This window comes from Octopus sinensis, linkage group LG9 (genome assembly GCF_006345805.1).
Source record: "Octopus sinensis linkage group LG9, ASM634580v1, whole genome shotgun sequence".
In the NCBI taxonomy this organism is placed as follows: domain Eukaryota; kingdom Metazoa; phylum Mollusca; class Cephalopoda; order Octopoda; family Octopodidae; genus Octopus; species Octopus sinensis.
In genome coordinates, this window is record NC_043005.1 from 88,642,937 (window position 1) to 88,657,799 (window position 14,863).

The window sequence follows — 14,863 nt, forward strand, 5'->3', positions numbered from 1 at the left end:
CATATATCTTTCTTTACTACCTACAAGGGGCTAAACACAGAGGAGACAAACAAGGACAGACAAACAGATTAAGTCGTTTACATCGACCCCAGTGTGTAACTGGTACTTAATTTAATGACCCCGAAAGGATGAAAGGCAAAGTCGACCTCGGCAGAATTTGAACTCAGAACGTAACGGCAGATGAAATACAGCTACGCATTTCGCCCGGCGTGCTAACGTGTCTGCCAGCTCGCCACCTTATTATATACATACATATATATAAGCACACACACACAAACACTTTTGGAACGAGTGAAACTGATGCCACTGATGTCTAAAATCTGGACAAAGAGGTAACCAGGTGTAGTGATGGAGAATTAATCCATTAAAGTTAAGATCAAAGGACATCTTTGCGTTTTGGGATTTTTTCAATCATTTTTTTTTGTTAGATTTATGTCTAAAAATCTTGCAGATTTACGATTTTTCAAAAAATTCTTCTGAATTCAAAATGCTTTTCAATGTTGCCTTTGTTTTAAATTTTTGAGTTGTAAAGAATAAAATATTTTGAATGGCACAACACTGCACTATAATATAAACAATGGACTATAAGAACTGTTGTAATTTAATCATCCACATTCTGATATGATATTTCGGAATAAAAATTCCTTCTTCGGATATCTCTTTGAGTTGTATGTTTTACTAGCAGCATAGCCCGGCGTTGCCAGGTATGTAAGAGCCCCTAGTAGGCAACGACTAATCCCAATCTAGTCCTTTCCCTCTAGGGAACGAAGGCGCATGTGTAGGTTGCAATGTCTTCTCTTCACTCCCAAATAACTATCAAACAGCTATCGATAATTCAACCCAACCAATTCCTACCAGGAAGAAATTACATTCGAGACTTTACCCCCAACACCACCACTTCTGCTAATAGCTGCTGCAGCCGCAAGTTATTCGAATACTTTTTTTGTTTAAACTTTCTTTATAACTACCACCCCAAACGTTTTACCTTAAATTTTTGACGTACCCTAAGGGTCCTCGGACGCTACTTGCAAACTCTTGGTTTATTATAAATCGCTTTTGTCGTGTGCACCAAAAAAACCTTTTCCATTCGTTTGTTCAGTTTGGTCACTTTTGACTTTTTTTGTTGTCACTCACATTGCTGCCCGCTTTTTTGCCATTTTTGTACATTTTTATACATTTTGGGATACTTACCCCACGTATTCTGAGAGTTAAAAAGGTCGAGTTGCATCCCCTAGACAGTCTGTGGTTTGTGTTTAATACACAAATCGGTTTGCTATGTGTGCCACATATGATTTAATTAACCGATTTTTTCCAGTAATAAAGTATCCTATTGGAATAAAAAGGGCCATATAGCTCCTTGGAGCAGACATGATGCTCGCTGTGAATTTAAAAAAAAAATTCCTGCCAATTTGTGAAAGATATTGTCGAAAATATGTCATCTTGAATTTGAACGCGATTTCCCAAAATGGCATGATTTTATCGATTTTTTTCTGATGGTAAGGTATTGCATGGAAAACTAACGTCAGAATTAAGTTTTTTAGGGTAACATTAAGCTTCACAATGAGTTTGGTAAAAATCGATTGCAAGTTGTGAAAACTACAACAGAAAATGTTTTGCATATAAAAAGCTTAGATTCTCGACCCCATGTCGAATTTATCGATTTTTTTCAGAACTGGGGGAACTTTTCAAAATTTTCGCTGCGTTAGTTTTGAATTATGACATTGGGCTATGTGTGTGTCAAGTTTCATCAGAATAGGTTGAAAGCCGTGGTCAGGGTGAGGGTACAATCTGACAGACACACAGACAGACAAACTGCCATTTATATAGAGAGAGATGTGCCACCGGCACGATGGCCAGTCAGGTGGTTCTGGCAATGACCACGCTCACGCTCAGAAGGTGTTTTTACATGCCACCTGCACAGGAGTCAGTCCAGTGGCACTGGCAATGACCATGCTCGAATGTTGTTTTCCACATGCCACCAGCACATGCTGGCAACGATCATGCTCGAATGGTACTTTACACACGTTACCGGCATGGGAGCCAATCTGTGGCCCTGGCAACAATAACGCTTGGATGTGCTTTTAACGTTCCACTGGCACGAGAGCCAATCAAGCGGTACTGTCATCAGCCACATCAGCGATTTTGGTTTGTTTCATCATCATCATCATCATCGTTTAACGTTCGTTTTCCATGCTAGCATGCTAGCACGGTTTGACTGGGGTCTGGGAAGCCAGGAGGCTGCATGAGGCTCCAGTCTGATCTGACAGTGTTTCTACAGCTGGATGCCCTTCCTAACGCTAACCACTCCAAGTGTGTAGTAGGTGCTTTTACGTGCTACCAGCATGAGGGCCAGTCAGACGGTACTGGCAACAGTCATACTCAAATGGTGCTTTTTATGTGCCACCTGCACAGGAGCCAGTCCATATATATATATATATATATATATATATATATATATATATATATCATCATCATCGTTTAACATCCGTTTTCCGCACTAGTACGGGTTGGACGGTTCGACTGGGGTCTGGGAAGCCAGGGGCTGCACCAGGCTCCAGTCTGATCTGGCAGTGTTTCTACAACTGGATGCCCTTCCTAATGCCAACCACTCCGCGAGTGTATATATATATATATATATATATATATATATACGGTGGGTAAAATTCCTGAGATCCATGGACATGTCCTCTCCGGTGGTCTCTGTCCCTCATCACTGCCGCCATGTTTTGTGTCTGTCCTTACAGCATCAACATATGTCATCCTCAGTCTCCCTCTTCTAGTGGTGTCTGTGTAAAGACTCCAACAGAAGCCCTGAGCGCAGTGTCAACTCTGAATGATGGTCAGCATGTCCAGCTAAGCTCAGTCTCCTCTGTGTTGTTTCTGAGCTAAATTTTGGGAGGCTCTTGTACAGCTCTGAGTTCTTCCTTCTCAGTTTATACTGATTAATGTTCAGAGCCATCTTCAGCATTCTTGTGTAGCATCCATCCAGCATCTGAGTGAGCTTCATGATCAGTGTCCATGTTGCAGACCCATACAACAACACTGACTCCACTGCAGCAATTAAGAGACGAGTCTTCAGGTCTTTATGAAGGTCCAACTTCAATACAAACCTCAAACTATGGTATGCCGCCTACGTTTTGCTCTTCTTCTCAACTATATCACTATTATGCATATATATAGTAATTTTTCATCAACATTGTTTTGAAGTCAATGTTTAGGTAAGAAGACACAAACACACACATAGTATAGTAACAAAAGTCTTAGGCAGACATATGTTCAAAGGCACTCCAGCCATGACTACTAAGTCAGTTTTTTTGTTTAATCACAGTAAATACCAGACTACATCATCCAATGATGGTAAGTTGTGAGTTACCCCCTTTTGATACCAATCTGCCTAAGACTGCCCCTGGTTCTACAAAACAAAATTCCTGTTTTAGTGTAATCTAAATTAAAACTGTTCATCAAAATTTTAAGTTAATTTATGTTCCAAACACCAGATTAATAATGAGGAAGTTATTTAAGGCAGCAAGCTGGCAGAACAGTTAGCATGCTGGGAAAAATGCTTGGCAGCATTTTGTCCATTCTGAGTTCAAATTCTGATGAAGTCAGCTATGCCTTTCATCCTTTTGGGGTTGATACAATAAGTACCATTGGAACACAGCAATCGATGCAGGACTTGAGCTAAAATTTGAAATCAATAACGACAAAGTTATTTTACTAAATTCTTCATTGCACTGCGTCCTTCAAAACTTCCATGCTTCCTGGGATTCGCCAACACTACACCTGATTTTCTCCCCTCCATACACACACACAAGCATGTATCTGACTCACACACTGTTCACTTTCCAGACATTTGTACATTACTGCATATGCTTTATATGCACTTTTGACAAGTTGTGGTGCACCTGAGCACTGTATGCAATAATTTCATTATATTATTATTATTAATTTCAAAATTGATTGAAACAAAGGTATGCTTTTCATGCCTCTCACCTGCATCTTGAAATCTGTTTGAGCATATGCAAGTATGCAGCTTATATATATGTGTGTGTGTGCATATGTTTGAATGTGTGTGTATGTGTAGCTGAATTATAGAAAGGAAAAAAGATGGAAGATAGGAACGCTTCATTGTTCCTGAGGAGAAACGACACATAGATGTTCATGTGTGTATCTGATAATTAAAGTGAAATTTAGACATAAACGTGTGCGCATTTGCGTATGTTTGTGTGAGCTGAATTTATTTAGATTTACGACTATGCTAAAAAACGGTTATAAATATAAATAAAAGACTGAACTTCCATGGAATATCTTCTTACCAATGCTAATCCATTTTTTCACATAATGTTCGACTTTTTAAAATTGTGAGAAAATGATTGATTTGAAGGAAGAATAAAAATGGTTTAGGTTTATAGCAGATTTTTTTAGTTTTTGTTTTTATGATATTAATGAAGAGGTATGAATTCAAACGGAATAATAAAAACCAATCAATTTAAATAATCAATTGTATCAATACAGTGCCATGATTTTTTTAAATCTTGAGGAATGTTATCGGTGACGAGAATCATATTGATTTCAGATTTTGGTACAATGCCAGCAATTTTGGGGGAAGGGGGTTAAATCAATTGCATTGGCCTCAGTGTGTAACTGGTACTTATTTTATTGACCCTGGAAGGATGAAAGGCAAAGTAAACTAGGCAGAATTTGAACTCAGAATGTAAAGATGGATGAACTGGTGTCAAGCATTTTGCCCAGCATGCTAACGATTCTACCAGCTCACAGTCATAAATAATAACAATTAATAATAGAAATAATAATAATAATAATAATAATAGAGTACTCAGAGAGCGCAAACCTCCGCCAAGGCAACACCAACGTCCTCTTAACGATTAGCCGGAGATGATTTATTAAAATGAGGATATCTGAAAATGAACCTGACCACTCTCAAAAATTAAGTAAAACATCTGGAAAGATAATCCAGAATCCTTGTCTGGTACTAGATTGATCCCAAAATCTAATCAGTTTGTGCCAGTCACGAGGCCAAACATCTCTGAAAGCTTCATCTGAATCCATTCGGTGGTTCTTGAGATATCTTGTCCACAGACAAACAAACAAACAAACACGACTGAAAACGATACCTCTGCCTTTGTTAAGGTGGAGGTAATAAGGATTTCAAATTTTGGCACAAGGCCAGTAAGTTTGTGAGAGGGGGTAAGTTGATTACATCAACCCCAGTATTTAACTGGTACTTATATTATCAACCCTGAATGGATGAAAAGCAAAGTTAACCTGGATAATATTAGAACTTAGAATACACAAAAAAGGACAAACTGGTGCCAGGCATTTTCTTCAATATACCAACAATTCTGCTTGCTCACCATTCTGATAAGAATATCAGAATATTAGAAGTAAAGGCTTACTTTTACAGCTCAATGTTTGTTTATGACAAATGAAAGACAGAAGCAGTGTCTAGTTTTGTGACATCTAAAAAGTAACACGGAATAATTTCATTGACAAAAGCCAGATATGGTAATCTAGTGACATTTTACGAAGACAAAAATATTAAAAAAAGTGGCATATTGGATTGGATTTTCTCACAGGAAGTGAAGTCCTGCTACGTGCGGCCATCACAATTGGAATTAGAAACTTAATCCTTTGATCATATTATGTAAGGGAGACGTGATCCAGCTTGCTTTCTGCCTAAGCTAATCTCTTTCATTCTTGCGATAACAGTACAGCTCTAGTTTCAAAATCATATCAAATTCAGACATTTCAAAAGAATTTTCATTTTAGCTTCACAATCATCATCATCATTATTGCTTTTTTTTTCTTAAACACAATGTTAGCTGAATAAAACTCCAGCTACAACACAAACATAAAAATACACAGAAAAAGTATTTGCCCTAAGCCCTGTGAGATAGATTTTATTCAATTGGGTGACCTTTTGTCAAGAGAAGAAATCACGCATCTCTTAGACAGCAAATACACAAGTTACTTCACAAATCCTCAAACAGAGAATATGCCGCCATAATAATAATAATAATAATAATAATAATAATAATAATAATAATAATAATGTCCACTTTTTTATGCTTGCATTGGACAGATGGTATTTATTAAGGCAGATTTTCTACAGATGGATGCCTTTCCTGTTGCCAACTGTCACCTGCTTCCAAGTGAGGTAATCTTTCCCCAAGGCTGGACATGTTTTCATGGAAAAATGGAAATAAGGGGCTCTGCTTGTACGATGATGGGGATGCTGGTTTAGGACTATCATGTGATGACAAAACATGTGTCCAGAAAATTCACCAATAGGAGGACAATAATAAAGCCTTTTTAAAAATGAAAAAAAAAACCATGATAAAAGGTATAATAAAAGCATAAAATATACAAGTCTTTATTTTTGATGAAGTCATTCAAAATGAAAATTTTTTAAGGCAAATTTTCCTGTTACAATTAAAACAATGAGGCACAGACAGACACATACATGAATACATTCTTTAATTCTTTAGCATTTAAACTGACCATGTCCAAACAAAATAGTCTATCTGCTTTATGTTAAAACTGACCAGATCTTGCCTCTCACACCTATCCTGCAATGCCATTCTAAAATTGAAATAATCACATCATCGAAATCTTGAAGCTATGAAATTGTAACAGGGATTTGAACCCTAACTGCTAGATACACGGTTATGCTCCACAAATGAGCCACCACTTTTCATGTGATTGATCCATAAATCGACCAATGAATGTGAAGCTGTGGCTTGACATGGCTTTCTTTAATGTTCCAGAATTTACCTTCTGTCACCTTACAGAAATCCATTTGGTACTTAACTCATTGCTCAGACAGCTGACAGAGTGACACAACAGACCACCTCGGCGGAATTTGAACTCGGTGGCATGTGTAAAATATTTGAGCGAGGTCATTGCCAGTACCGCCTGACTGGTCCCGTGCCGGTGGCACGTAAAAGCACCCACTACACTCTTGGAGTGGTTGGTGTTAGGAAGGGCATCCAGCTGTAGAAACTCTGCCAGATCAAGATTGAAGCCTGGTGCAGCCATCTGGATTGCCAGCCCTCAGTCATTCGTCCAACCCATGTTAGCATGGAAAGCGGACGTTAAACGATGATGATGATGGTAAGGACAGACAAGATGCTGCTAAGCATTTTGCCCAGCACAATAACTATTTTGCCAGCTTGCCGCCTTAAATGTGCAATGAGCAGGAGGAGAGAAAAACAGTTCTGTGAATGGAGAAAGTTTTCTGTGAAACATCATGGGGTGTGTCTGAGTGCCAGGGTTGATAAAATAAGGACCTGTTGACCCACTTCTGAAATTGCTGGCCTTGTGCAAAAATTTGAAACCAATATTATATCTCCTTCATAAGGGTGGCAAGCTGGTGGAACCATTAGCGAATTGGACTGAATGCTTGATAGAAAGTAAAGTGCTGGAAGAAATGCTGAGTCCAAATTCTGCCAAGGGGCTGATAAAATAAGTACCAGTCGAGCACTGGGGGTTGATGTAATTGACTCAACCCTCCACTGAAATTGCTGGCCTTGTGCCAAAATTTGAAACCAATATTATTTATTGTAACTAGCCAACGCAATATACAATTTCTGGCAATAAATATCAAAATCAAATATTTGTGAGATTGCTTCATTCATTATTCATGCAGCCAGCATGACATTTCACATGTACACAACAACTGTGATAATAAAGCCATCCTCTTCAACAACGGCAGCTCAGACGTCTGAAGTGTATCACCACTGATTAGCTTGACTCGAGCAAGAAGCAACCACGTGACACGGTAATGCATGATTAATTCAAAACAATGTGAATAAGCATGACATTTGACTGAATAATCAGGACGTTAAAGGGTTGAACGGATATAGGTACATACTTGGTTGGGTGCATCTACAAAAATACATCATCATCATTGTTTAATGTCTGCTTTCCATGCTAGCATGGGTTGGACGGTTCAACTGGGGTCTGGGAAGCCAAAAGGCTGCACCAGGCCCAGTCTGATCTGGCAGTGTTTCTACAGCTGGATGCCCTTCCTAACGCCAACCACTCTGTGAGTGTAGTGGGTGCTTTTTATGTGCCAGATGAGGCTGGCAAAGGGCCACGATCGGATGGTGCTTTTTACGTGCCACTGGCATGGAGACCAGACGAAGCTGGAAACGGCCAAAGCTATGTAAAAAATAAAAAAATTAAATAATAAAGACTGCCCCTTGATCAGTTACATCAGTGAGGGTTCCAGCTGGTCCAATCAGCAGAACTTGCTTGCTTGTGAAATTAACATGCAAGTGGCTGAGGGCTCCACAGACATGCATACACTTAATGTAGTTCCCAGGGTGATTCAGTGTGACAAAGAATGTGACAAGGCCGGCCCCCTTTGAATTACTGGTACAACTCATTTTTGCCAGCTGAATGGGCTGGAGTAATATGAAATGGAGTGGCTTGCTCAAGGGTACAGCTTATCACTTGGAGTCAAACTTGTGATCTTATGATTGCGAGGTGAATGCTCCAACCACTTAGCCATGCTTACTTCACACACAAAAAATAATGATGCACACACACACATACACACAAGTAGTGAAGAGACAGGTTCACACACAGACATGAATGCACACAACAGTTCAACTACCATAGACTTACAAACCCAGGGAAGTGTCTCATCATTTTGTTAGGGGCTGGCTTGAACTCCATTAAGTAGAACTTAGGGAAATCTCAAAGATGTGGGGTGTAAACAGCCCACTTATGAGTATCCCTCATTCATTGGACAATAAACTTGGCTTGCGACGACCTATTGAGGCAAGTGAAATCAAAATTGCTGATGTGGCCTATGACAGTACTCCCTGATTGGCATTCATGCCAGTGGAACGTTAAAAGCACATCCGAGCATGATTGTTGCCAGAGCCATGGATTGGCTCCCGTGCCAGTGGCTTGTAAAAAGCACCATTTGAACATGATCATTGCCAGCGTCGAACTTACAGGTACATGAAAAATAACATTTGAGTGTGGTCACTGCCAGTGCCGCCGGACTGGCTCCTGTGCAGGTAGCATGTAAAAAACACCTTTTGAGCGTGGTCGTTGCCAGAACTGCCTGACTGGCCCTCATGCTGGTAGCACGTAAAAGCACCCACTACACTCTCGGACTGGTTGGCATTTGGAAGGACATCCAGCTATAGAAACTTTGCCAGATCAGATTGAGCCTGTTGCAGCCTTCTGGCTCGCCAATCCTCAGTCAAACAGTCTAACCCATGCCAGCATGGAAAGCGGACGTTAAACGACATTGAATAATAATAATCCTTTTTACTAAAGGCACAAGGCCTATAATTTTTGGGGTGGGGACTAGTTGCTTACATCAACTCCAGTGTTCCACAGGTACTTAATTTGTAAACTCTGAAAGGATGAAAGGCAAAGTTGACCTCAGTGGAATTTGAACTTAGAATGTAGCAACAGGCAAAATATTGTCAAGCATTTCGTCCAGAGTGCTAACAATTCTGTTTATAATGATAATAATAATAATGCTTTCTACTATAGGCATGAGGCCAGAAATTTTGGGAGAGGGGACTAGTCGATTACATTGACCCCAGTATTACACTGGTACTTAATTTATTGACCCCGAAAGGATGAAAGGCAAAGTTGACTTCGGTGGAATTTGAACTCTGAATAGAGAGACGGACAAAATACCACCAAGCATCTTGTCCAGTATGCAAACAATTCCGTTTATAATAATAATAATAATAATAACAACACTAAACTAATTACTGTTAATTTAATTAAAGCAACTACATAACTTCTTTGCCACCAAACAAATTATGGCCTTATGTTGTATTTATTAGAAGTAATTATTATTATTATTATTATAATTATTATTATTATTACTATTATTATTGGTAGAATCGTTAGTGCATTGGAGAGAATGCTTAGTGAAATTTCATCCAACACTTTACATTCTGAGTTCAAATTCCACCAAGGTCGATTTTGCCTTTCATCCTTTTCAGGAGGTTGATAAAATAAGTTGAGCACTGGGGTTGAAATCAACTTAGCCCTTCCCCTCAAAAGTACTGGCCTTGTGCCAAAATTTGAAAGCATTATATACACACACATATATGAGTGTATGAATGTAAACATGTGTGCGTGTGTGTGTGTGTGTGTGTACACACATGTGGACCTCAATCAATTGCCCCTTTATTAGCTTTCCCCCTACATTGTATCATTCATTGCAGCTACCTCCACCACAATCCTGATACAACTTTTCGCTCTTGCTAACCAGAACCATTTCACTTTATTCTTTTATATGTTTCATCCTTGAGGCTGCCAGTATAAAAAGTACGCCATACCCTTGGTTAACCATTAATATTGTTCTCCACACCCATGTTTCAGTGGCCATCCATCCCCTCCCTGGACCATCAAATTATCTCCCCTCATGTACTACACCTGTTTAACTCTCTACTCCACTCCAACAGCCTAACCAAACATTTCTCTTCTCCACTGCTCCTCCTCCCCACTGTCAATGGTATCACCATTACTACTCTACTGCTGGCATCCCTGTAGTCTCCCAAACCCATGCATATCCCTTCTCCTGAACCCTTCCAAAATCCTTATAGATGTTGCCTATCTCCCCCTCCTGCCAACTTCTCCTATCCACTACTGCTCCTACTCTCTGAGCTTCCACCTGGGATCCTCATCGCCTCTGTCTATCTCCTTGGGGACAGTATCAATTCACTCCCATTCTCTCAAATATGAGAGGCCATGTAACCCCTCTGCAAGAACCTGCTGTGCACCAACCCCTTCCCATTTAACATACGAATGCAGTATCTTCTCTCCCTCCCTAGGTCTGTTGACTTAAGAGCTACATGGTGACCTCACTAGTGCAGGTGGCACAAAAAAATCCCCCAGTACCCACTGTGAAGTGGTCGGCATCGGGAAGGACATCCAGATGTGGAAACCATGCCAAAACAGACAGCAGGACATGATACGGTCCTTCAACTTCATCACATTCTTGTTAAACTGTCCAACCCATGGTGGTGAGCTGGCAGAAACGTTAGCACACCAGGCGAAATGCTTAGTAGTATTTTGTCTACCACTACGTGCTGAGTTCAAATTCCACCGAGGTCGACTTTGCCTTTCATCCTTTCAGGGTTGATTAAATAAGTACCAGTTACGCACTGGGGTTGATGTAATTGACTTAATCTGTTTGTCTGTCCTTGTTTGTCCCCTCTGTGTGTAGCCCCTTGTGGATAGTAAAGAAATAAGAAACAGTCCAACTCATGCCAGGCTGGAACAGGAATGTTAAACGATGATGATGATGGTGGTGATGATGATAATGATGATGACAATGATGGTAATGATGAAATCTTAGTAAATATAATCATTTATAAGCAATTATTTCTAGGTGTCGTATTTGTACAGTGGAATTTTTTCTTTCTACATGTGTAACATGTGTTGCAGTTAGTAATGTTTGTACATGTAAAGTAACTTTGTATAACCGTGTGTGCATATCTATATTGTATGTACATAACTGTTTATACATCACTGTTATATGATGGGATATTAATCAATACGGCAAACATAACGACCATCACGGCAGCTCTCAGTGCATTATCTCTAACAAAATAAATCAATAAATATATTTTAAACTATTTCTTTATCACTGTCAACATATTTAATCTATGATCGAGATCAATATATTATTCGGACGACCGAATGGACATGGCTAATGACACATGCTTTGACATCTATTATAGTCTTTTACTGGTTTCAATAACTTGATTGCGTCCATACTGGAGCACTGCCTGTAAGGATTTTAGCTGATTATGTCAAGCCTGGTTATTAATATTTTTATTCATTTTTTTCTTTTGTTTTGCATGGTACTTGGTGACCCTGTCAGTGCAGGTGCCACTTAAAAGCACCCAGTCCACACTGTAAAATGGTTGGTGTTAGAAAGGGCATCCAGCTGTAAAAATGCTGCCAAAACAGTCACAGAAGTCTGGTGCAGGCTTTCTGCCTCACCGGCTCATCAAATTGTCCCAACTATAGCAGCATGGAAGGCGGATGTTGAACAATGATGATGATGTTTGCCACTAGAGCAGTAATTCTCAACCGTTTTTTTTCCTTTCTACCTTTGGACCCCTTTAATCCCTACTTTACTGGACCCTAACAGCCAGTCAATGCTTCAAAAATCCCATTATATTCTTATAATTATTTTTAGGAATTGTATTAAAAAAAAAATTGTTAATATATTTTTTGTATTACAGAAGCATAAGTAATTTATTGCACATAAATTGCAACAAACAAAATCTTACGAAGACCCCAGTTCAGAACCACTACCCTAGAAGATGGCAGAGCGCTCATGGCCCTTCTAAACCCTCTGATACTGGTGACAGTAGTAGTAGTAGTAGTAGTGATAATGATGATGATGACGATAATAATAATAATAATAATAATAATAATAATAAGAAGAAGAAGAAGAAGAAAGTGTTTGCTGTAGAGATTCTGCTGCGTTGGCACAAAGAACTAAGAAAGTTGAAGAATCAGAGAAAAGGATAAACTCGAAGACAAGAAGGGGGGGAGGAGAAAGAACAAAAAGCTAAAACAAAGAGAAAAATGTGAAGAAATCTGAACCAGCAAGAAGTGTGGCAGATATGCCATAAATCTGGGTGTCTCATAATAACAGAAGGAATGTCAATCATCTATGACTAATGATTTATAGATAGCATTTTCAGAAGAGTGACGTTTCATTTGAATAATCTCTTGCCGTAACATCTGTTCAACAAAATCCAATTCTATCAGAATGTTTTATGAGTAGGCACAAGTGTGGCTGTGTGGTAAGAATTTTGGTTCCTAACCACATGGTTCTGGGTTCAGTTTCACTGTATGGTATCTTGGGCAAGTGTCTCTACAATAGCATCAGGCCAGCCAAAGACTTATGAGTGGATTTGGTAAATGGAAACTGAAAGAAGCCTGTTGTATATGTGCCTGTGTCTGTTTGTCCTTCACCAACGCTTGACAATTGGCATTGGTGTGTTTGAGTCCCCAGTACAATTTGTAAAGTTGTTGGCAGTAAAAAGGGCATCTAGCCATAGGAACTATGCCAAAACAGCTCCTGCCAGCATGGAAAACAAGCATTAAAAAACAATGAAGATGGTGATGATATATATGAAAGGCTTCTTTCAGTTTCCGACTACCAAATGCACTCTGGTGGTTGAGAAGCGAGCTTCCTACTCCACAACCACTTTGTATTTTCCTATCAATTATTTGATTAGTTCCTTTCATAAGAATCTCCTATTTCTACCTGGTACCACCCCAGGGAGATGTAACCGATTGCTATTTGAACCAGAAAGTTAGCATATTTGTATTTCCTTACGTTCAATAGATGATGGCCTCTCAATCTTCTTCAACAACAACATCAAACCACTCCTCTCCTCGTTAAGCCTGTAATGAGATGGAATTCAATTTTTTTTTCAAGTGTCATAAATATCAGAAACTATTCAAAGCTAATTAAGATCATGTAAACTTCAGATAAACCAGGTCAATTTTGCTTTCTTGTATAGTTGATTCAATTAAGACCATTTAAGCTTCAGGTAAACCAGGTGAGTATAGTTGATCTAATTAAGACCATTTAAACCGGAGGTAAACTAGGAAAGTTTTGCTCTCAGAAAAATATAGTTGATCTAATTAAGACCATTTAAAGCACACATGAACTAGGCGAGCAGTGTTCTTGTGAAATAGTTGATAACATGAATTATCACCCGTATGGACTATTTCAAAACCATGTGATAAAGTCATCATCATCATCATCGTTTAACGTCCGTTTTCCGTGCTGATTTAGTCTAAAGACTAAATCATGGGATAAAGTCTAAAGACTAAACTATGTGATAAAGTCTAAAGACTAAACTATGTGATAAAGTCTAAAGACATATCTTTTCACTTACTATTATGAGTGCAGTAAGAGTTTTCTGTACCCAGAGACAAAAATATTTCTTGGGCTTCCTCTAACTTAATTAGCAGACATGATACATGAGAGGCATATTTTGTTCCCTGTTACACCTGAAGTGGGGGTTGATGGTCCTTTTTGTCTTTGCTTGCCAGACTTGTAGCCTGAGTTTTGTTATTATTTAGTGAAAAATCCTCATCCTAATTGTCCTTCTTTGCAGTCATCACATTCAACACCAGATGTCCTTCATGGCTTTCGGAAATTTAGGTTTAACCCTTTAGCACTCAAATTTCTGTGTCAAATGTAATGTTTATTTAATCACATTGTTTTGAATTAAAAATGCATAAATTTGTAGCTTCAAGATTTCAATGATGTAATTCGTTTTTTTTTAGAATGAGATTGTAGGGTAGATGTGAGAGGCCAGGATATTTGGGCAGGATTTGGTCAGTTTAAATGTTAAAGAGTTAATAAAGTTTGGACAAATAAAGTTTGGACGGGGCCAGTCAGGCGGCACTGGCAACGACTTCACTTGAATCTTTTACACATGCCACCAGTGTGGGTGCCAGTAAGGCGATGCTGGTAACGATCACGCTCGAATGGTGTTTTTTATATGCCACCGGCACGGAGGCCAGATAGCCGCTCTGGCAACGATGGAGTCAGGAAACATATTGCATCCCAGATTAGGGTTTACCTCCCTCATATAAGAAGAGGATTATTCTGTCGGGCACTTACCATCCCCAGTCAAGACCTACTGGCTCCATTTGTGACAGGAGGCTAGCCATGTCAAGGCCTCCTTCTAATCATGTCAATATGTTCTGTGGTTTTATTTTCTTTCTGTTGATAGGAATCACAGAATGACGACTGTCAAACTAACAATGACCGGGCGATGAGTTTACTCCCTCATTTTGACTGATTCAACTACAT

General features: G+C 39.2%; 2 protein-coding genes across 2 annotated transcripts in view; one reads left to right on the forward strand and one right to left on the reverse strand.

The window, feature by feature from the left end:
- The window catches only part of LOC115215459 (organic cation transporter protein-like), a 463,156-nt gene that overhangs the window by 367,447 nt on the left and 80,846 nt on the right, over nucleotides 1-14,863 (forward strand). The window lies entirely within an intron of this gene.
- LOC115215862 overlaps nucleotides 1-14,863 on the reverse strand; it is a 79,774-nt gene that overhangs the window by 15,748 nt on the left and 49,163 nt on the right. The gene's annotated exons all lie outside the window — the stretch shown is intronic.